Source organism: Triticum aestivum, chromosome 3A (assembly GCF_018294505.1).
Source record: "Triticum aestivum cultivar Chinese Spring chromosome 3A, IWGSC CS RefSeq v2.1, whole genome shotgun sequence".
In the NCBI taxonomy this organism is placed as follows: domain Eukaryota; kingdom Viridiplantae; phylum Streptophyta; class Magnoliopsida; order Poales; family Poaceae; genus Triticum; species Triticum aestivum.
In genome coordinates, this window is record NC_057800.1 from 565016252 (window position 1) to 565040063 (window position 23812).

Consider the following 23812-nt stretch of genomic DNA (forward strand, 5'->3'; position numbering starts at 1 on the left):
ATCGCCCACAACTTACTTGTGTTCTACTCGTGCATATGACATCTACGCATAAAACCTGGCTCTAATACCACTGTTTGGGAACGTAGTAATTTTAAAAAAATTCCTACGCACACGCAAGATCATTGTGATGCATAGCGACGAGAGGGGAGAGTGTTTGTCCACGTACCCTCGTAGACCGATAGCAGAAGCGTTATGACAACGCGGTTGATGTAGTCGTACGTCTTCACGGCCTGACCGATCAAGCACCGAAACTACGGCACCTCCGAGTTCTTGCACACGTTCAGCTCGATGACGATCCCCGGACTCCGATCCAGCAAAGTGTCGGGGAAGAGTTCCGTCAGCACGACGGTGTGGTGACGATCTTGATGTTCTACCGTCGCAGGGCTTCGCCTAAGCACCGCTACGATATGACCGAGGTGGAATATGGTGGAAGGGGGCACCGCACACGGATAAGGAACGATCACGAAGATCAACTTGTGTGTCTTGGGGTGCCCCCTCGCCCCCGTATATAAAGGAGGGGGGGAGGTGTGGCCGGCCCCTAGGGGTGCGCCTGGAGGAGTCCTACTCCCACCGGGAGTAGGACTCCCCCCTCTTTCCTTGTTGGAGAAGGAAAGGGGAAGGGGGAAAGAGGAAAGGGGGGTGCCCCCCCTTCCTTGTCCTATTCGGACTAGGGGGAGGGGGTGCACGGCCTGCCCTGGCCGGCCCTCCTCTTCTCCCTTAGGGCCCATCTAGGCCCATTAACCCCCGGGGGGTTCCGGTAACCCCCCGGTACTCCGGTAAAATCCCGATTTCACCCGGAACGATTCCGATATCCAAATATAGGCTTCCAATATATCAACCTTTATGTCTCGGCCATTTCGAGACTCCTCGTCATGTCCGTCATCACATCCGGGACGCCGAACAACCTTCGGTACATCAAAACATATAAACTCATAATGAAACTGTCATCGTAACATTAAGCGTGCAGACCCTACGGGTTAAAGAACAATATAGACATGACCGAGACACGTCTCCGGTCAATAACCAATAGCGGAACCAGGATGCTCATATTGGCTCCTACATATTCTATGAAGATCTTTATCGGTCAGACCGCATAACAACATACGTTGTTCCCTTTGTCATCGGTATGTTACTTGCCTGAGATTCGATCGTCGGTATCTCAATACCTAGTTCAATCTCGTTACCGGCAAGTCTCTTTACTCGTTCCGTAATACATCATCTCACAACTAACTCATTAGTTGCATTGCTTGCAAGGCTTAAGTGATGTGCATTACCGAGAGGGCCCAGAGATACTTCTCCGACAATCGGAGTGACAAATCCTAATCTCGAAATACGCCAACCCAACATGTACCTTTGGAGACACCTGTAGAGCTCCTTTATAATCACCCAGTTACGTTGTGACATTTGGTAGCAGACAAAGTGTTCCTCCGGTAAATGGGAGTTGCATAATCTCATAGTCATAGGAACATGTATAGGTCATGAAGAAAGCAATAGCAACATACTAAACGATCGTGTACTAAGCTAACAGAATGGGTCATGTCAATCACATCATTCTCCTAATGATGTGATCCCGTTAATCAAATGACAACTCATGTCTATGGCTAGGAAACATAACCATCTTTGATCAACAGGCTAGTCAAGTAGAGGCATACTAGTGACACTCTGTTTGTCTATGTATTCACACATGTATTATGTTTCCGGTTAATACAATTCTAGCATGAATAATAAACATTTATCATGATATAAGGAAATAAATAATAACTTTATTATTGCCTCTAGGGCATATTTCCTTCAATTTCAATGAATAATCTGATCATAAACCCATAATTCATTGGATCCCAACAAACGCACTACAAAAGATTACATCAAATCGATCTCCGAGGAGAACATTGTATTTAAGATGAGAGAGAGAGAGTCATCCAGCTACTGCTATGGACCCATAGGTCCTGGGGAACTACTCACACAGTCACACATCATCATGGAGGCAGTAAGGATGATGAAGAAGGCCTCCGTGATCAATTTCCCCTCCGACAGATTACAAGGAAAGGCCTCTAGATGGGATCGCACAATAATAGAGGCTTGCGGCGACGGACGAATTGTTTCGTGGCTTCCTCTATTGGTTCTGAAACATTTGGGAATTTATAGCGCTGGAATTAGGTCAAAAGTGCCAACATGGGGCCCACATGACATCAGGGCGCACCTTGTTGCCTTGTCGTCTGATACGTCTCCAACGTATCTATAATTTTTTATTATTCCATGCTATTATATTATCCATCTTGGATGTTTTATATGCATTTATATGCTATTTTATATGTTTTTTGGGACTAACCTATTAACCTAGAGCCCAGTGCCAATTTCTATTTTTTCCTTGTTTTTGAGTTTCGTAGAAAAGGAATATCAAACGGAGTCCAAACAAGCTGAAAATTTACGGTGATTTTTTATGGACCAGAAGAAGCCCCCAAAGCAAAAGAGTTGGGCCAGAAGAGTCCTGAGCCAACCACAAGGTTGGAAGGTGTGCCCTACCCCCCGGGTGCGCCCTCCATCCTTGTGGTTGACTCGTGGACCCCCTGACGTGAAACCGATGCCAAAAATTCCTATAAATACAAAAAAACCCGAAAACAAACCTAGATCGGGAGTTCTGCCGCCGCCAACCTCTGTATCCACAAAAAACCAATCGGGAACCTGTTCCGGCACCCTGCCGGAGTGGGGAATCATCACCGGTGGCCATCTTCATCATCCCAGCGCTCTCCATGACGAGGAGGGAGTAGTTCACCCTTGGGGCTGAGGGTATGTACCAGTAGCTATGTGTTTGATCTCTCTCTCTCTCCTATTCTTTATTTGGCACGATCTTGATGTACCGCGAGCTTTGCTACTATAGTTGAATCATATGGTGTTTTTCCCTCTACCTTCTTGTAATGGATTGAGTTTTCCCTTTAAAGTTATCTTATCGGATTGAGTCTTTAAGGATTTGAGAACACTTGATATATGTCTTGCATGTGCTTATCTATGGTGCCAATGGGATATCCACGTGATCTACTTGATGTATGTTTTGGTGATCAACTTGCGGGTTCTATGACCTTGTGAACTTATGCATAGGGGTTGGCACACATTTTTGTCTTGACTCTCCGGTAGAAACTTTGGGGCACTCTTGGAAGTTCTTGGTGTTGGTTTGAATAGATGAATCTGAGATTGTGTGATGCATATCATATAATCAAACCCGCGGATACTTGTGGTGACATTGGAGTATCTAGGTGACATTACGGTTTTGGTTGATGTGTGTCTTAAGGTGTTATTTTAGTACGAACTCTAGGGTTGTTTGTGACACTTATAGGAATAGCCCAGTAGATCGATCAGGAAGAATAACTTTGAGGTGGTTTCGTACCCTACAATAATCTCTTTGTTTGTTCTCCGCTATTAGTGACTTTGGAGTGACTCTTTGTTGCATGTTGAGGGATTGTTATATGATCTAATTATGTTATCATTGTTGAGAGAACTTGCACTAGTGAAAGTATGGACCCTGGGCCTTGTTTCAAAGCATTGCAATACCGTTTAGCTCACTTTTGTTACTTGCTACCTTGCTATTTTTATATTTTCAGATTACAAAAACCTATATCTACTATCCATATTGCACTTGTATCACCATCTCTTCGCTGAACTAGTGCACCCATACAATTTACCATTGTATCGGTTGTGTTGGGGACACTAGAGACTCTTTGTTATTTGGTTGCAGGGTTGTTTGAGAGAGACCATCTTCATCCCATGCCTCCCATGGATTGATAAACCTTAGGTTATCCTCTTGAGGGAAATTTGCTACTGTCCTACAAAACTCTGCGCTTGGAGGCCCAACACGAGTCTACAAGAAGAAGGTTGCATAGTAGACATCATCGTCTCCTCGTCTGACTTCTGGTCCTTCCCCGAAGCTTCTAGGGTCCCTCCTGGTCTAACAAAAGTCATCAAAAAGTTTCGTGGCCGTTGGACTCCGTTTGGTAGGGATTTCCTGTAAAATCTAAAACAAGCAGAAAACAACAGTTGACACTTGGCACTGGGTTAATAAGTTAATTTCCAAAAATGACATAAAATTGCATATAAAGTATATAACATTGATAATATAATGGCATGAAACAATCAAAAATTATAGATACGTCGGAAACGTGTCAAACACCATGAAAGACGAACTGCGTTGCTAGGCTAATGCTGGCACCAAAGGGCTATCCATGGTCATTCATGTAGTTTAAACCCTTTATATTGAGCTGAGCAACTCCTTCCTCCCCTGCTCCATGCGTGTCCCATCTACGCCTCTCTATGTAGGAAGTTTGGGATCGGCAGCCTTGCAACTCCCCATTTCTCTTTTCGCCAAAAAATCTCTTTCTCTCTATCAATGCAAAGATACGCAACCATGTGTATATTCATGAAAAAACATTTTCTTATCACAACCTCTTTTCCATAGTAGCTATACCTATTAGGCGACCCTCTTGCTGGATTGGTCAGAATGACCTTCGCAAAAAAATCGACCCAAAATGCACCAGTGGAGGCTAGAGGAGGCCAAAGGGGCAACGACCCCCCTTCCAAACATGGAAAATAAAATCTACTAGTACTAAGCATTATGGCCCAGCTCATAAGTAGATAACCTTAGCTAAATAAAGTTACAAAGTCGTGTGGAAGAGTTCATTGCTAAACTAAACAAGGCCCTGTTTGTTTGGGCTTTTGCTTCTGCTTTTGCAGCTTTTTCACTTTGCACAAAAATCCATAAAAGCTCCTAAATAGAAGCTGCAAAAGCAGAAGCAAAAGCCCAAACAAACAGGGCCTAAGCTAGCTATCCATATGTGCCTATCTAGGAATCGATCCAGCCGCCTACCTACCTGCTTAGAGAGTCTAGCTTTGTATGTATGCTTTGTATGTATACGTGTACACTTCCGCCTGTATGCGTGATGTGTATGCATCGACTTCTTTTCCTCTCGTCTGGAACCCTAGCCGCCAGGGGAGGCCAATCCTTCCAGCGCCGTCCTTCGACGGCTCTCCTCCACCGACGACCTCGGTCGTTGGTGCTGAGGGGGGTCGCCGGATCCACGCGTGTGGATAGTTTTTAGGCCAAAATAGTTTTTTTAGGTTTTTCATCGTCTTTGCTTCGGCGGCGGCAATGGCGGCGCTGAATAAAATTTCTTCAGATCCTACTCCAACAAGGCGATCGGTCCTATGGTCGGGGATGGATATGGAATCCAGTCTATTCAAGCAAGGATGGTGTGGCGACGGCGACATCCTCGTGGTGGACATGTGTCCTTGGGCTCCATCGTTGATGGCGTGTGCTCCAGCGCCAGTGTGGAGCTTGGGAGGTAGTCCACGAGCGGATGCAGATTGTGGTCTGCATCGGCGGCATCTGGAAGATGGTGGATCGTGTGCTGGGTTTGTGGTACGTGGATGGCAGGTATGGTTTCTTGCTCTGACGTCTTAGTCATGTGGGGATGCCATATCTGGAGTTCGATGGCGTGTCTGGCGTGTTTCTCCGGTCTGATTCATTCAATGGTAATGGTTTTGTCTTTGGCGAGCCACCTTGGAGGTCCACAAAGCTGCATATCAACGATGGAGCCTCGTCGAGCTCGGGTGTGGAGGTGATCCATCATTTTTTTGTTTGGTAGCTGCTCTTGTGGTGCCAGAGGCAGGTGATGGGAGTTGGTGTCAAGCTCAGAGGTTTCTTTGGTCTTGTTTGTAATTTTACTTCTTGGTTGATATTCCTTTGTGCAAAGGCTAGCGTTCTGCTATGTATTCAGTTTTGCCAGGTCGGTGTGTACGTGACTTGTACTATGATTCTTATGATATAAATAAGACACGTATTACCATGCAAAAAAAGCTGGGCAGGGCCTTTGTAGCGTACGCCGGTCCGCGGCCCCCTTAATACCTGGCGGTCACCCGCAGGCGCCGCGTCATTACTCCGACATAGACGGTCGTGCTGATGTGGTCACCTATTACAGGTAGGTTCAAAGACCCATCATTTGGAACCCACATAGGGCCCATCACCATCATAGATAGGTTCCTGGACCATGCCAGCATTCGGATGCATACATCAGGAGGTTCATTTGGAAGGCTCATAGATAGGTTCCTAGACTTGGCTGATGGACCACCACTCAGACATAAAGGACAGGAGGGCATCGTAGGAGCTACAACGGTCGAGGAATCCTAAGTCATCTACTAAATAGAGTTATAGCTACCGTTACCTATAACTGTTGTAGTAGAGGCTCATTACACTAGTGACTGTTTCATTCAATGACATTAATTGCCTCGGCGGCGTGGGAGACATGGGCTGCAGTGCACTCTATATAAGCCGCACCCCTCTCCATAGCCGGGCACGTTCAATCTCCGTAACCATATCCATCAAAGCAAAGCAAGCCTCAAGGCACGAGACGTAGGGCTTTTACCTCCGCCGAGAGGGGTCTGGACTCATTAAACACCGAATTTTACACCTACGCCGTAGCTAGTCTTTGCCCCTTATTCGTACCCCTAGTACTCATTGTCAGGACATAACCCCGACAGTTGGCGCCCACCATGGGGCTAGGCCTCTAGCAAAGTCTCACGGTGTAGGTGGATTTCTTCATCATCATGTCAGTCGGCAGCGAAATTCACTTCGGGACGATCTCCTTCATCGCCGACGACTCAGCGTGGCTACGCGAGGCCCCATTGGATGTGGAGGCGTTGCCCGTCCGTGGCACGACGCACTTCTGTGCTTTCTCCTATGGAGTCCTTCTCCAGCAGCCCTCGGCTCCATACCGAGTGCTAATCCACCCCACCATTGTGTGTCATCGCAAACGCTCCAGGCCTTCGCGGCTGCAGCGCTGGATCAAGCACGTTGTTGCTAGCCAGGCAACGGTAGAGCAAGTGGCGGCTCTCGAGTGTGATGAGCCCACCCTCGACCTCTCTAACAGATCACTCGGCGATTCCTCAGAGGAGTCCAAATCCGAAAGCATCGAGTCGACTGCTGAGATACTCATGGTAGATGACTCTGAGCACCGCGTACCCCCGGGTTACACAGATCCCAAAGACGGCCGCGCGGGTATATCTCACGTTAACACTGACGGTGGCTTTCCGGGACACGAGCTGTATGTACCTCAGGCTCTCACTCGGGAGCGGCGGGATGAGCTCCAACACAGAAATGACCAGCTCCTGAACACTCCCATCACTGGGACAACTCCCGAGGCGTTAGCCATGGAGTCAACTCGCCTGGCGACTCCGGCCGAGCGCGATGGCCTCAAACGGCTTCAGAGGGAGCTGGATGAGCGTGAGCATCGTCAACCCAGTTCCAGACAGCACAAACGCCGGCTCTACTCGAGTGGCCAACCTCGTAAGTATCAAGTACTCAATACTCCACTTCAAAATCTAGCAGCCGCCACTTGTATCGTGGATTCCATCCAGCCCTCTCGCTCTTCGGCCGGAGAAGGAATTCGTCAGATCCAGGAGCTCCTCAAGATAGCGTTATCATAGGATGCAGTGCTGTCCCATTCCAGAGATCGGATCCATAGCGCATCCGTGTGTGTGGAGACCGTCCAGTCGGCTCATAGTCTACTCGGCTCGAACTGGCGCCGAGCCATGATGTCTACTACACAACTTTATTCTTGTAGACACGTGTTGGGCCTCCAAGCGTAGAGTTTTGTAGGACAGTAGCAATTTTCCCTCAAGTGGATGACCTAAGGTTTATCAATCCGTGAGAGGTGTAGGATGAAGATGGTCTCTCTCAAACGACCCTGCAATCAAATACAAGAAATCTCTTGTGTCCCCAACACACCCAATACAATGGCAAATGGTATAGATGCACTAGTTCGGTGAAGAGATGATGATAAAAGTGTAATATTGATGGTAGAAATATATTTTTATAATCTCAATAAATAAAAAACAGCAAGGTAGAAAATAGTAAACAGGCACAAAAACGGTATTACAATGCTTAAAAATGAGGCCTAGGGTCCGTGCTTTCGCTAGTGCAACCTCTCAACAATGCTAACATAGTTGGATCATATGATTATCCCTCAAAGTGTAATAAAGAATCACTCCCGAGTTCCTATTAGCGGAGAACAAAAGATAGGAATTATTTTTAGGGTACGAAACTACCTCAAAGCTATTCTTTCCGTTCGATCTATTCAAGAGTTCGTACTAAAATAACACAAAGCTATTTTTTCGGTTCGATCTATCCTAGAGTTTGTACTAGAATATCATTAAAGCAAATTCATATTCATAATACTCAATCCAACACAAAGAACTTCAAAGAGTGCCTCAAGATGTCTACCAGAGAAACAAAGACAAGAACGTGCATCGACCCCTATGCATAGATTACCCCAATGTCACCTCGGGAATCCGCGAGTTGAGTGCCAAAACATATATCAAGTGAATCAATATGATACCCCATTGTCACCACGAGTATTCAATTGCAAGACATATATCAAGTGTTCTCGAATCCATAAAAGTATTCAATCTGATAACAACGAAATCTCAAAGGGAAAAACTCAATTCATCACAACAAGATAGAGAGGGGAAAACACCATATGATCCGACTATATTAACAAAGCCCGCGATACATCATGATCGTGACATCTCAAGAACACGAGGGAGAGAGAGAGAGATTAAACAGATAGCTACAGGTACAAACCCTCAGCCCCCGAGGGTGGACTACTCCCTCCTCATCATGGTGGACACCGGGATGATGAAGATGGCCACCGGTGATGATTCCCCCTCCGGCAGGGTGCCGGAAAGGGTCTAGATTGGTTTTGGTGGCTATAGAGCCTTGCGGCGGCAAGATTTCTGATCTAGGTTAACCCCGATGGGTTTTCGAATATTTGGGAATATATAGTGCAAAGAAGGGGTGCGAAGGCCACCGAGGTGGGCACAACCCACCTGGGCGCGCCAGGTGGGCTTGGCGCGCCCTGGTGGGTTGTGACCCCTCGGGGCACCCCCCAGGTGCTGCTCTGGCCCATTGGTTTCCTTCTGGTCCATAAAAAATCCAAAAAATAGTTCCGTGGTGTTTGGACTCCGTTTGATATTGTTTTTCTGCGATGTAAAAAACAAGCAAAAAATAGCAACTGGCACTAGGCACTGGGTCAATAGGTTAGTCCCAAAAAATGATATGAAGTTGCTATAAAATGATTGTAAAACATCCAAGAATGATAAAATAGCAGCATGAATACTTCATAAATTATAGATACGTTGGAGATGTATCAACATCCCCAAGCTTAATTCCTGCTCGTCCTCGAGTAGGTAAATGATAAAAAAATAATTCATGAAGTGTGAATGCTAGCAAAGTGCATAAGTTTGATCAATGACAATTTCAATCACTTTTCTTAGCATCATAACAACAATTCTTTCTTATGAAACTTCTCATGTTATAGTGGCAACCAATTCACATGTTAAGGTTCAAACCGTGAATGCTCTTGGAACTCAACAACCTATGTTCTTAGTCATCAAGCAATTGCAATTCAACTTATTCAACAGAGTTTAAGTAAGCGCTCCACATACTCAACCATCTTATAGTCTTCAATGATTGCTAACACTCACCGCATACACATGAGCAAAACGTTTCAACTAGACATATAGAAAGATAGGAACTTATTGTTTTGCCTCCCAACAAATTCACCTCAAGGGTGATGTCAACAATAATAACTCATGCTACCCATATTCAACTGCACATATGTGCCTAGACCTTTCCTCGCCACATGATGCTTTCCAAAAGAAAAAAGAAAAAGGAATAGAGAGAATAACTTTGACTCTTTGCATAAAAATAAATACTGAAAATTAAAAGATAGGCCCTTCGCAGAGGGAAGCAGAGGTTGTCATGCGCTTATTTGTTTATATGCTCAATCCCTTAGTGCAAAAGAACGTCACGTTATATTGCCCCTTATGATAGCAACCTTTATTATGCAGTCCGTCGCTTTTATTGCTTTGCCATCATAAGTACGTACAACGCTCAATTTTCTCTTACACTAAATGATCTCACACTTTTAGAAGCAATTTTTATTGCCTTATTGCACCGACGACAACTTATTTGAAGGATCTTGCTCAATACTTAGGTAGGTATGGTGGACTCTTGAATATAAGATTTGGGTTTAAGGATTTTTGGATGCACAAGTAGTATCTCTACTTGGTGCGGAATTTTTGGCTAGCAAAGATGGGGTCAAGCACCACATGTTGAAGGATCTATGAAAATATGACTTCTATGTGAATATCAACAAACATAAACTATTACGTTGTCTTCTTTGTCCAACATCAACAATTTTGGCATAAAATATTTTGATGGGGTTCACAATCACAAAGAATTTCCATGATAGTGTATTTCCATGTGAAAGTTCTCTTCCTTATACTAATTATTCGTGAATTGCTTGTATAACCAATATTGTGATTGTCAAGCCTCAAAAGGTTTCACTTCCTAAACCCAAATGTGAAGCTACCACTAGGCATGATACGATTTCAATTTCATGATATTCAATTTATTCAACAATTTACTCATAGGATATAAGTGAAGCACAAGAGCAATTCCATAGAAAAGAGCTTCATTGACGGGATGTGAATGCCGCTTACTTAGCCTCCTTGGAAACTATTTGAGGACTCCATTTTATTTTAAAAAACTTTCAGATCTAAGTTTTTTTTATTAAAACAGCAAGCAAAGCAAAATAAAATGACATTCCGAGAATGGCACACATCATGCGAAGAAGCAAAAACTTCCGCTCAACCGATACTAACCCATAATTATTGAAGAAGAAAGGTGGGATGCCTATCGGGGCATCCCCAAGCTTAGATGCTTGAGACTTCTTGGAATATTATCTTGGGTTCCTTGGGAATCCCCAAGCTTGAGCTTTTGTGTCTCCTTAATTCCTTTCATATCACGGTTTTCCTAAATCTCAAAAGCTTCATCCACACAAAACTCAACAGGAACTCGTGAGATAAGTTAGTATAAACTAATGCAAAAACCTTATCATTCTATATTGTAGCAAATCACTAAAGTTATTATTCAACATTGCATACTAAATGCCTCTGCATATTCAATACTCATATCCTCAAATAGAATCAATAAACATGCAAACATATGCAAACAATGCAGCAAAATGCCAAAACAGTACAGTCTGTAAAGAATGCAAGAGTATCAATACTTATTCAACTCCAAAAATTATGAAATTCTACCACACTGTAGAAAATTTATCAGAGCTTATTATGCAAAAAAAATTCAACATTTTATCACATTCTGAATTTTCTAGGGAATTGTTGCAACACTGATAAACTTTCTGTTTTCAAAACATAACGGAACTTCGTGAGATACGTTAGTATGATAAAGAGTAAACCATGTCACTTTTGGTACTGTAAAAGACAAGATTCATAATTGTTTCCACACAATGCCTACTGTAGCATATCATTTCCACAATTTATATTGAGCAATATAAGCCATAGAAACTAGAAACCAATCAAGCTATGCATTGAAAATAGTCAAAAACAGAACAGTCTGTAGTAATCTGTAATCAAACCATACTTATGCTACTCCAAACATTATGAAAAAAATTGTACCACGTGAGCAATTTGTATATTAAACTTCTGCAAAAAGAATCAACTCAAAAGCACACTTCTATTAAAAATGGGACTTATTTTCGTGAGCGCAAAAGTTTCTGTTTTCAGCAGGGGCAAATCAACTATCACCCAACATGATCCCAAAGGCTTTACTTGGCACTTTATTGAAAACATAAGCAATAAAATATGATTACTACAGTAGCTTAACCATGTGAACACACAAAAACAGTAGGGGTAAATGTTGGGTTGTCTCCCAACATGCGCTTTTCTTTAATGTCTTTTAGCTAGGCATGGTGATTTCAATGATGCTCACATAAAAGATAAGAATTGAAACACAAAGAGAACATCATGCATCATAAGTTCCTCTCTCATAATAATTTTCAGTAGCATGATGAATAGATTCATCAATATAACCATTACATAAAGCATTCTTTTCATGATCCACAAGCATAGAAAATTTATTACTCTCTATGGCATACATGTCATCATAATAATCATCATAGAAAGCAACTTTATTCTCATAATACTCAATTGAAACCTCTTCCAAAATAGTGGATTCATCACTAAATAAAGTCATGACCTCTCCAAATCCACTTTCATAATTATTACAATAAGATTCAACACCCTCCAAAATAGTGGGATCATTAGTACCTAGAGTTGACACTCTTCCAAACCAACTTTCATCAATATAATCATCATAAAGAGGAGGCATGCTTTCATCATAATAAATTTTCTCATCAAAACTTGGGGGAGTAAAAATATCATCTTCATTAAATATAGCATCCCTAATCTTATGGCTTCGCATAGCATTAGCATCATGGATATTCAAAGAATTCATACTAACAACATTGCAATCATGCTCATCATTCAAATATTTTGTGCCAAACATTTTATTGACTTCTTCTTCTAACAATTGAGCACAATTTTCCGATCCATCATTTTCAAGAAAGATATTATGAAGATGATCAATAATATGATGCAACCTCAATTCCATTATTTTGTAGTTTTCTTTTATAAACCAAACTAGTGATAAAACAATAAAAGATTCAATTGCAATATCTAAGATATACCTTCATGCACTCACCTCCCCGGCAACGGCGCTAGAAAAGTGCTTGATGTGTACTATGCAACTTTATTCTTGTAGACATGTGTTGGGCCTCCAAGCGCAGAGTTTTGTAGGAAAGTAGCAATTTGCCCTCAAGTGGATGACCTAATGTTTATCAATCCGTGAGAGGTGTAGGATGAAGATGGTCTCTCTCAAACGACCCTGCAATCAAATACAAGAAATCTCTTGTGTCCCCAACACACCCAATACAATGTCAAATTGTATAGACGCACTACTTCGGTGAAGAGATGGTGATAAAAGTGTAATATTGATGGTAGAGATATATTTTTATAATCTAAATAAATAAAAAACAGCAAGGTAGCAAATAGTAAACGGGCAAAAAACGGCATTACAATGCTTAAAATGAGGCCTAGGGTCCATACTTTCGCTAGTGCAACCTCTCAATAATGCTAACATAGTTGGATCATATGATTATCCCTCAAAGTGTAATAAAGAATAACTCCCGAGTTCCTATTAGCGGAGAACAAAAGATAGGAATTGTTTGTAGGGTAAGAAACTAGCTCAAAGCTATTCTTTCCGTTCGATCTATTCAAGAGTTCGTACTAAAATAACACAAAGCTATTTTTTCTGTTCGATCTATCCTAGAGTTCGTACTAGAATATCACCAAAGCAAATTCATATTCGTAATACTCAATCCAACACAAAGAACTTCAAAGAGTGCCCCAAGATTTCTATCGGAGAAACAAAGACAATAACGTGCATCAACCCCTATACATAGATTGCCCCAATGTCACCTCGGGAATCCGCGAGTTGAGTGCCAAAACATATATCAAGTGAATCGATACGATACCCCATTGTCACCACGAGTATTCAATTGCAAGACATATATCAAGTGTTCTCAAATCCATAAAAGTATTCAATCCGACAACAATGAAATCTCAAAGGGGAAAACTCAATTCATCACAACATGATAGAGAGGGAAAACACCATATGATCCGACTATATTAATAAAGCCCGTGATACATCAAGATCGTGACATCTCAAGAGCACAAGAGAGAGAGATTAAACACATAGCTACTGGTACAAACCCTCAGGCCCAAGGGTGGACTACTCCCTCCTCATCATGGTGGCCGCTGGGATGATGAAGATGGCCACTGGTGATGATTCCCCCATCCGGCAGGGTGCCGGAAAAGGTCTAGATTGGTTTTCGGTGGCTATAGAGCCTTGCGGCGATGGAACTTCTGATCTGGGTTAACCCCGATGGGTTGTGGAATATTTGGGAATTTATAGTGGAAAGAAGGGGTGCGGGAGGCCACCAAGGTGGGCACAACCCACCTGGGTGCGCAAGGTGGGCCTGGCGCGCCTTGGTGGGTTGTGCCCCCCTCGGGGCACCCCCAGGTGATGCTCTGGCCCATTGGTTTCCTTCTAGTCCATAAAAAATCCAAAAAATAGTATCGCGGTGTTTAGACTACATTTGATATTGATTTTCTACGATGTAAACAACAAGCAAAAACAACAACTGGCACTAGGCACTGGGTCAATAGGTTAGTCCCAAAAAATGATGTAAAGTTGCTATACAATGATTGTAAAACATCCAAGAATGATAAAATAACAGCATGAATACTTCATAAATTATAGATACGTTGGGGACATATCAAGCCACTTCTTCATCCAGAGATCGTTACGAAGATCGGGGGCGCGATCGAGTTGCGTCACCCTGGCGTAACAAAGACTACGATCGTGCCCTTATGCCTCCACCACGGGATGTCGCATACAAGCGCCAGCCCTACAACGACAGGCGGACACACGGCGGCGACCGCAGGCCGAGTCCTTCTCGTCCGATGAGAGACACTCAAGACCCCGTGTTCAACGCGAGATCTGTTCTCGCTCATAACCTAGTCGACAGAGGCCGGGCCCTGCGAGAAGGCCAAGATCATGATGCACTGAGTGGTTTCGTACCATCTGGTCCCGTGTGCTTCAGCCGTTACATACGAGCGCCTGAGATTCCCAACAACTTCAGGTTGGCCACGGGGATCAGCAAATTCACTGGCGAGTCCAAGCCTGAGATATGGCTAGAAGATTACCGAGTGGCAGTCCAGATCGACAACGGCAATGACAATGTGGACATGAAGCATTTCCCACTGATGCTAGAGGGATCCGCTCGAGCTTGGCTTACTCAGCTCCCGACAGGCAGCATATTTTGTTGGTATGACCTGGCGAGGGTATTCATCAAGACTTTTGAAGGCACTTACAAGAGATCGGGTGGCCTAGCCGAGCTGCAACACTGCGTGCAAAAGCAGAGTGAGACTCTCCGAGAGTTTATTAATGAATGGACCACCCTACACAATACGGTGGAGAACGTCAACGAGCACCTGACAATCTGCGCAGCTATTATCAGGGTGTCGGCACACCAGGAGGTCTTGCTGGACTTGTTTTACCATTGTCGAAATGTCTTGTGATCCGGGATTCCGAGTTTGATCGGGTTGTTCCGGGAGGAGGATTTTCCTCCGTTGATCGTGAGAGCTTGTCGTGGGCTAATTTGGGACACCCCTGCAGGGTTTAAACTTTCGAGAGCCATGCACACGGTTATGTGGCAAATATGAATTTTTAATATCCGGGTGTAGAGAACTTGACACCAGATCCGAATTAAAATACACCAACCGTGTGTGTAATCGTGTTTGTCTCTTTTCAAGTGAGTCGAGAATAGAACACGGTGGTGTTATGTTTGAACGTAAGTAGGTCAGGATCACTTATTGATCATTACTAGTTTGCGACCGTTTTCATAGTTTCTCGTCTTACTCTTGTACTCGTAAGTTAGCCACCATACAATGCTTAGTGCTGCTGCGACCTTACCACTTATCCTTTCCATACCCATCAAGATTTGCTAGTCTTGATACCCCTGGTAATGGGATTGTTGAGTCCTCGTGGCTCAAAAGTTACTACAACAACAGTTGCAGGTACAGGTAATGCGATTATCATGACGTGAGAGTGATGTTTGCTTGTTTTGGAATTCATCTTCTGCTTCTTCTTCTTCGATCAGGGATAGGTTCCTGGTCGGCAGCCTGGGTAGCAGGGTGGATGTCGTTTGAGTTTCTGTTTATGTTTCATCCGTAGTCGGATGTTGTCCTCATGTACGATGTTCGACATATTCTTGTGGCCTTTGTATGCCTTTGTATGTATCCCCATCTCTTATGTAATGGTACGATGTAATCATATCCACCTTGCAAAAGCGTCTTCAATATGTGGATCTATGCTTGGTAGGACCTTCGAGTTCCTCTCGGATAGGATCGCATATCAGGCGTGACAAATCTCATCCAACTCCTCACCGACCAGCGAGCCTACGAAGGAATTACTCACTCCCGGTGGGGAGCATCATGGAATTGGCGATGGAGAAAGGTTGGTGATGACAAAGATCAAAGATCCCCCTCTCCAGAGCGCCAAACAGACTCCAGATCTGGCCACCTGATGAAGAACATGAGATGGCGATGGCTCCGTCTCATGAAACGCGATAATTGTTTCTCCCTGATTTTTTCTGGAAAAATAGGATTTTAGATCATCGATTTCAGGGTCTACGGGGCCACCAGGTGGGGACAACCCACCTGGGTGCGCCTGGAGGGGGTGGCACACCCTGGCGGGTTGTTCCCACCCAGGTTCCCCCCTCCGGTGGTTCTTGGCTCCAGAAATTATGTTTATTCGTATAAAATTTCCTCGCAAAGTTTTGTTCCAATCCGAGAACTTTTATTTATTCACAAAAACAACACCATGGTAGTTCGGCTGAAAACAACGTTAGTCCGGGTTAGTTTCATTCAAATCATGCAAATTAGAGTCCAAAACAAGAGGAAAAGTGTTAGGAAAAGTAGATACGACGGAGACGTATCAACTCCCCAAGCTTAAAACTTTGCTTGTCCCCGAGCAATTCAGTTGATAAACTGAAAGTGAAAAAGAAAAACTTTTACGAACTCTTTTGCTCTTGTTTGCATAAATAAGCTTAAACAACACCCAGATTTTCAGCCAGGATTATAAGTAACCATGTCAATAATAACTCTTAAAAATTGTATTAACTCATATCAATGACATAATTAGCTAGCGAGTAATAATAAGATATCTGAAACAACAACACGTTGTCAAAACAACCATGATATAATATGACAATAGTGGTATCTTGCTAGCCCTTTCTGAGACTGCAAAACATAAATGTAGAGCACCTCCAAAGTTCAAGCAGCGACTAAACATTGTAATTCATGGTAGAAAAGAACCAGTCATGATGCACCCACCATTAGTTACACACAATGCATGAGCATGACAACAGTACTCTCAGGTTCTGGCGCTTATTTTAGAAGGTGATGACACAACATAAAAGTAAATAGATAGTCCCTTCGCAGAGCGAAGCAGTGATTTGCAGAGGTGCCAGAGCTCAAGTTTTTTAAAAAATAGAGGTAAATGAAATTTTTAGAGGTGCACCCTTCTTGTTTACTTCGCGACCATCAGTTATCAATATCTTCCATGCTAAACACATTACCGGTGGTTCCCAAGCGATAAAAGTGAAGGTTATGACTCCGTAGGAGTTTTTGTTTGATTATTTGTAAGCTCTTTTTTGTTTGCAATTTGGGACTGCAAATTAGAGTCCAAAACAAGAGGAAAAGCGTTAGGAAAAGTAGATACGACGGAGACGCATCAGCCATAGAGATCCTTCTGCTGGACATCAAGTTTGAAGCCAAGAAAACCATCAAGTCGCAAGCTCTCGTGGATTTCCTTGCCGAGTGGATCGAGCAGGAATAGCCTATCCCAAGTGTTCCCGAACACTAGATGATGTTCTTCGACGGCTCCAAGATGCTCCATGGCTCCGGCACCGGAGTAGTCTTGGTGTCTCCTAAAGGCGACCGACTCAGTTATGTACTTCAGATTCACTTCAACTCCTCCAGCAACGAAGCTGAGTATGAAGCTCTCCTGTATGGGATGTGAATGGCAATTTCTCTAGGAATTCACCGACTAATGGTCTATGGCAACTCGAATCTAGTGGTGAACCAAGTCATGAAAGAGTGGGATATCCGCAGCCCTACGATGACCGGCTATTGCAACACCGTCAGGAAACTGGAGAAACACTTTGAAGGGCTGGAGCTCCATCACGTGCCACGCCTCAAGAATCAAGCGGCTTAGCTGCGAACCAGCTTTCACCTAAGTTAAAAAAAATCTGAGTGAGGATCTGCTCCACACTCGGGGGCTTAGCTGCGAACCAGTTCTTGCCTGAGTTAAAAAAATAATCCGAGTGAGGATCTGCTCCACACTCGGGGGCTTAGCTGCGAACCAGCTTTCACCTAAGTTAAAAAAATAATCCGAGTGAGGATCTGCTCCACACTCGGGGGCTTAGCTATGAACCAACTTTCTCCTAAGTTAAAAAATAATCCGAGTGAGGATTTGCTCCACACTCAGGAGCTTAGCGGCGAACCAGTTTCTGCCTAAGTTAAAAAAATAATCCGAGTGAGGATCTGCTCCACACTCAGGGGCTTAGTTGCGAACCAGCTTTTGCCTAAGTTAAAAAATAATCCGAGTGAGGATCTGCTCCACACTCGGGGGCTTAGCCGCGAACTAGCTTTCGCGTAAGTTAAAAAATAATCCGAGTGAGAATCTGCACACTCGGGGGCTTAGTTGCGAACCAGATTTCGCCTAAGTTAGAAAATAATTCGAGTGAGGATCTGCTCCAGACTCGGGGGCTTAGCCACGAACTAGCTTTCGCCTAAGTTCAAAAACTAGTCCGAGTGGGATCAGCTCCACACTCGGGGACTTAGATACGAACCAGCTTTCGTCTAAAGTCAAACAAAACACGAGAAGCAAATAGAGACTCAAAGGGTTTCACACCAAAGTTTCGATCCGAATGTTTCCAAGACAAAACGAGCCCAAGGCTCGGCAGAGTATTTCATTACATCAACCACCCGACATTCCGGGGCAAATTCAATCAATTGTTTTAGGCCTTGGGCGGAGGGCTAGCGGGGTCAACAAAGGTCTCCAGGTCGATCCCATCGACGATGCAAGTGGCAAGTGAAGGTCTCCATGAAATCCTCAAACTTGAGATTCTTCTCGTTCACTACTTGGAGGTTCTTCAGCTTCTCCTCGTCCACGTTCTTGCAATGAACATGGACGAGTGACAGTGCCACATCAGCTCCACTTCGGGCGGCAGACTTCTTCCAAGCTTTCACCCGAGTGGGGACTTCGTTCAGCCTCGTCATCACCGACTCCAGGTCCATCTGAGTCTCTTCGCCTGACAGCAATTCCTTTTCGATCCGACCCAATGCACCTCGGGTCCGAGTGATATAGCCCAATGCATTCTCCAAACGGTCTTCCAACCGGAGGATAGCGAGGGCCGCCTTGTCGGCGACAAGGGACCTAGCAGGATTCAGGTCACTCTCAAGTCGCTCCAGCTCCAGCTCCTTGTTGTAGCAATGCTCTGGTTGAAAAAAGAGGGTCCATGAGTGAATGAGTGAAGAAGATTTAGTGGCATATGGATCATGTCCACTCGACCAAAGAAGAACTTACCGTGAAGCTTCCCGCTAAACTCCTCACAAACTTCCTCAATGTGTGCCTCCAAAGCATCCTTCTTTTCGGTCAACTGGGTGACTTTCTCCTCCAGAGTCTGCCTCTCCTGGGAGAAGGCACCAGCGGCAGCCTTGAGGTCCTTGATCTCATCCTCCAACTTGCCGACTAAAGCCATCTTCTCCTCAGCACGTTTGGTCTTGGTCTTGGCTTCCTTCTAGGCCAACGCCAGATCTCTATCTTTGCCTTCCAGAGCCTGCTTCATGGTTTCTAAAGAAATAGAAGTACTGAGCCTCATTGTGAGTTGGGTGTTCTCGCTACAAACATCCGTCGGAGCAAAATGATTCGGATCAAAGGGGAAGAACAAAATTTAGACACGAGATGGAGGAAATAGTGTTGAGGATCGTTGCAGAGATTAAAAAAATTCTACGCATCACCAAGATAATCTATGGAGAGACTAGCAACGAGAAAGAGGGGAGTGCATCTTCATACCCTTGAAGATAGCGATGCGGAAGCGTTACAAGAACGCGGATGAAGGAGTCGTACTCGTAGCGATTCAGATCGCGGTTGATTTCGATCTAAGCGCCGAACAACGGCGCCTCCGCGTTCAACACACGTGCAGCCCGGTGACGACTCCCATGCCTTGATCTAGAAAGGAGAGAGGGAGAGGTTGGGGAAGACAACTCCAGCAGTAGCACGAGCGGCGTGGTGGTGTTGGAGCAGCGTGGTACTCCGGCAGGGCTTCGCCAAGCACCGCGAAAGGAGGAGGTGTTGGAGAGGGGGAGGGCTGCACCTTTGATGTGGTGCGGCTGCCCTCCCTCCTCCCCTCTATTTATAGGGCGAAGGGGGAAGGGTGCCGACCCCTCTAGATGAGATCTAGAGGGGGGCGGCGGCCAAGGGGAGGGGGCTTGCCCCCCAAGCCAAGGGCGGCGCCCCCCTTAGGGTCCCCCCCAACCCTAGGTGCATGGGCCCTAGGGTGATGGCGCCCAGCCCACTTAGGGGCTGGTTACCTTCCACATACAGCCCATAGGGCCCTCCGGGGCAGGTGGACCCTCCCGGTGGACCCCCGAAACCCCTTCGGGGGTCCCGGTACAATACCGGCACACCCCTGAACACTTCCGGTGACCGTATGATGACTTCCCATATATAAATCTTCACCTCCGGACAATTCCGGAACTCCTCGTGACGTCTGGGATCTCATCCGGGACTCCGAACAACATTCGGTAACCACGTACAAACTTTCCCAATAACCCTAGTGTCATCGAACCTTAAGTGTGTAGACCCTACGGGTTCGGGAGGCATGTAGACATGACCGAGACATCTCTCCGGCCAATAACCAACAGCGGGATCTAGATACCCATGTTGGCTCCCACATTCTCCATGATGATCTCATCGGATGAACCACGATGTCGGGGATGCAGTCAATCCCGTACACAATTCCCTTTGTCTACCGGTATGATACTTGCCCGAGATTCAATCGTCGGTATCCCTATACCTTGTTCAATCTCGTTACCGGCAAGTCTCTTTACTCATTCTTAACACATCATCCCGTGATCAACTCCTTGGTCACATTGAGCTCATTATGATGATGTCCTACCGAGTGGGCCCAGAGATACCTCTCCATCAAACGGAGTGACAAATCCTAGTCTCGATTCGTGCCAACCCAACAGGCACTTTCGGAGATACCCGTAGTGCACCTTTATAGCCACCCAGTTACGTTGTGACGTTTGGCACACCCAAAGTATTCCTACGGTATCCGGGAGTTGCACAATCTCATGGTCTAAGGAAATGATACTTGACATTAGAAAAGCTTTAGCAAACGAACTACACGATCTTGTGCTATGCTTAGGATTGGGTCTTGTCCATCACATCATTCTCCTAATGATGTGATCCCGTTATCAACGACATCCAATGTCCATGGTCAGGAAACCATAACCATCTATTGATCAATGAGCTAGTCAACTAGAGGCTCACTAGGGACATGTTGTGGTCTATGTATTCACACATGTATTACGATTTCCGGATAATACAATTATATCATGAACAATAGACAATTATCATGAACAAGGAAATATAATAATAACCACTTTATTATTGCCTCTAGGGCATATTTCCAACAGTCTCCCACTTGCACTAGAGTCAATAATCTAGTTACATTGTGATGAATCGAATACCCATAGAGTTCTGGTGTTGATCATGTTTTGCTCGTGGAAGAGGTTTAGTCAACGGATCTGCGACATTCAGATCCGTATGCACTTTAAAAATATCTATGTCTCCATCTTGAATATATTCACAAATGGAGTTGAAGCGACGCTTGATATACCTGGTCTTCTTGTGAAACCTGGGCTCCTTGGCAAGGGCAATAGCTCTAGTGTTGTCACAGAAGAGAGTCATTGGGCCCGACACATTGGGAATAACTCCTAGGTCGGTGATGAACTCCTTCATCCAGACTGCTTCCTGTGCTACCTCCGAGGCTGCTATGTACTCCGCTTTACATGTAGATCCCGCCACGACACTTTGCTTGCAACTGCACCAGCTTACTGCCCCTCCATTCAAAATATACACGTATCCGGTTTGCGACTTGGAGTCATCCAGATATGTGTCGAAGCTAGCATCAACGTAACCCTTTATGACGAGCTCTTCGTCACCTCCATAAACGAGAAACATATCCTTAGTCCTTTTCAGGTACTTCAGGATATTCTTGACCGTTGTCCAGTGTTCCATGCAGGGATTACTTTGGTACCTTACTACCAAGATTACGGCAAGGTTCACATCAGGTCTGGTACACAGCATGGCATACATAATAAACCCTATGGCCGAGGCATAGGGGATGACACTCATCTTTTCTCTATCTTCTGCCATGGTTGGGCATTGAGTCGTGCTCAATCTCACACCTTGCAATACAAGCAAGACCCCCTTCTTGGACTGATCCATATTGAACTTCTTCAATATCTTGTCAAGGTATGTGCTTTGTGAACGACCAATGAGGCGTCTCGATCTATCTCTATAGATCTTGATGCCTAATATGTAAGCAGCTTCTCCAAGGTCCTTCATTGAAAAACACTTATTCAAGTAGGCCTTTATGCTTTCCAAGAATTCTATATCATTTCCCATCAATAGTATGTCATCCACATATAATATGAGAAATGCTACAGAGCTCCCACTCACTTTCTTGTAAACACAAACTTTTCCATAAATCTGTGTAAACCCAAACGCTTTGATCATCTCATCAAAGCGAATGTTCCAACTCCGAGATGCTTACACTAGCCCATAGATTGAGAGCTGGAGCTTGCATACCTTGTCAGCATTCTTAGGATCGACAAAACCTTCCGGATGCATCATATACAATTCTTCCTTAAGGAAACCATTAAGTAATGTCGTTTTGACGTCCATTCGCCATATCTAATAATCATAGAATGCGACAATTGCTACCATGATTCGGACGGACTTCAGCTTCGCTACGGGTGAGAAAGTCTCATCGTAGTTGTAACATCCCAAAATTCTAAATTTTGGAATGTTATAATAAATAGATAGATAGATTGATTGTTTGATTGTTGTGTGATTGGTTGAGTGAAATTCGTAACTTTTTGAAAGTTAAATGAGAGGTAATAAAAGGATTTTCCCAAACTTTCATTTTGCATTTAAGATCTCCGGGAATTCAAATTCTTTTCACCACGAAACCCTGGAGAGAAGATGACATGACTTCTTCCATTTATTTAAATGACAAGGGGTGTTGAAAATATTTGAATTTCATTTGAGAATATTTCCAATTCTGAAACTTTATGCAACTCAATGATTTTCACGAGCGAAGATAAAATGACTTCTTCAAATTATATGAAATATGAGTTGGGAGTTTTAAAGAATTAAATTCAAAGTTCTTTTGAATTTATTTTTCAATTTGGAGTTATTTGAGTTTTATTCAAATTATTTTTCTCCAAAAATAAAATATATGGGAAATAGGGTAACATGATTCCCTACATTAGAAAATTGGAGAAAAATTAATTTGAAATCATTTTGGTATTTTAAAATTATTTTTGTTGGATTTTAATAGACCAGTAGCACTCTTTGAATTATCTGAATTTGGGTGGATTTTATTTGGCATTATAAAAATGTTCACGTTGTGGACAATCTTTTTCTGAAAATTTTGATATATTATATGCCTATATAATATTTTTATTTCCGTTTGTTTTTATTTGTTTTGTTTGTCTAAAAAAATTCTTTTAAAAAAACCTTTCCATCGAACTGGGCCGGCCCAACCAACCGGCCAGGCCACGGCCCAGCCCAGCCGCACCGCCTCCCTCCACCCGAGCGGGAGACCGCCGCCGCCACGACTGCCGCCACCGACCTCGGCGTCCGTGCCGAGGCAGGGCACCTCTGCCCCCTTGCCCAAGGCACTCCGCCTCCAATAAATAGGCCACCCCGTTCCTCTCCTCCCCGCTGCTCGCAGCGCGCCTTGCACCGCATCTCGCGCCGCCGGTGAACCTTCGAGAACCGCAAATAAAACCGCCGGTAAACCGCCGACCCGCCGGTTCATCTCGGTTTATTGTTTTTGGTCCGGTTTTCTTTTAAAATCGAACGGTTTTCTTTTAGATGGAATCTATTTAGAGAACGTTCTCTGTTTAGAACTAGTTAGCGAACGTCCGTTAACTAGTCTTTTCTTTTTCTGTTAATTTTAGTCAGGGACCTATTCGT